This window comes from Otolemur garnettii, unplaced genomic scaffold, assembly GCF_000181295.1.
Source record: "Otolemur garnettii isolate 467f Iridium unplaced genomic scaffold, OtoGar3 scaffold00119, whole genome shotgun sequence".
In the NCBI taxonomy this organism is placed as follows: domain Eukaryota; kingdom Metazoa; phylum Chordata; class Mammalia; order Primates; family Galagidae; genus Otolemur; species Otolemur garnettii.
Window position 1 is genome coordinate 5,100,507 of NW_003852514.1, and position 1,377 is coordinate 5,101,883.

Sequence of the window (1,377 nt, forward strand, 5' to 3'; positions counted from 1 at the left end):
AAAGCTAAGAGTCTTTATTACCATCAGTTATATGACTACTAAGTAGTAAGCAAGTACAGCTCGGCAAGCTATGGAACAATGATTAGTTATAGACACACACATGTGTGTGCATGCACAGTCTGACAATTAAGTTCATGATCTTGCCACTATGCACTTAATGTTGGCAGCACTATACAAACAACTTGGTAACATTACTACGTCAGTGTGTCACAGCTGCATTTACATCAGCATGTGGCAGTGTCTTGCTGAGTCGATTCGTTATAGTTGTTGCATATTTCTGTGTGCCATCTCAAAAATATTAGAGCTTGAATTAGATCAGCAAACAAACATTAAATTTCTTATTAAATTTGGCAAGAACAGAAGTGAAATTGGGGACATGTTAGTCCAAGTTTATGGGATAATGCCACGTGGAAAATCCAGTGTACAAATTAAACTTTTTTCTCAAGGGAGAGAAAGTGTCACTGATGAAGAGAGGTTGGGGCAGCCAGTAACAAACAGAACTGAAGAAAACATTGCAAACATTCATGGAATTGTGCCTCAAAATTGTTTGCTGACTGTGAGAAGCATAGCAGACCAAGTAGAGAAACAGGAAAATCTTAACTGAAAATGTTGGCATGACAAAATGTGGCTCTTGCATCATTACAATACTCCAGCTCACACAGCACTGTCTGTGAAGGAGGGTTAGCCAGTAAGCAAATAAATGTATTGGAACACCCTCCCTATTCACCTGATCTGGCCCCCAGTGGCTTTTTTCCTTTCTCAAAGATAAAGAAAATAATGAAAGGCAGATATTTTGATGACGTTCAGGACATCAAGGGTAATACAACAACAACTTTGATAACTATTCCGGAAAAAAGAATTCCAAATTTTCTTTGAAGGGGAACTAGGCGCTTGTGTCAATTCACAGCTTCCTAAGGGGAATACTTTGAAGGTGCCCGTAGTGATATTCAGCAATGAGGTATGTAGCACTTTTTCTAGGATGAGTTCATGAACTTAGTTGTCAGATCTCATATATTTTCACTATCACATTTCCCACCTTGTGACCTTCTATTACATTTATAAAGGGTGGTTTCATTTGAAAGAAAGAAATAGGACTCCGTGAGTTTCCCATTTTTATGGGTTTTATCCTTGAGAATAGACCCCAACTTTTTTTATTTCTTATAGCATAACTGTGTACATTAATGCAATCATAGGGTACAATGTGCTGTATTCATAAACATTTTGAAATACTCTCATCAAACTGGTTAACATAACCTTTATGTCATTTTCTTAGTTATTGAGTTAAGACATTTATACTCTGCTTTTAGAAAGATTCACTTGTACCCTTGTAAGATAAACCATAGAGGTGACCCCACCAATCACCCTCCCTCCCCCCAT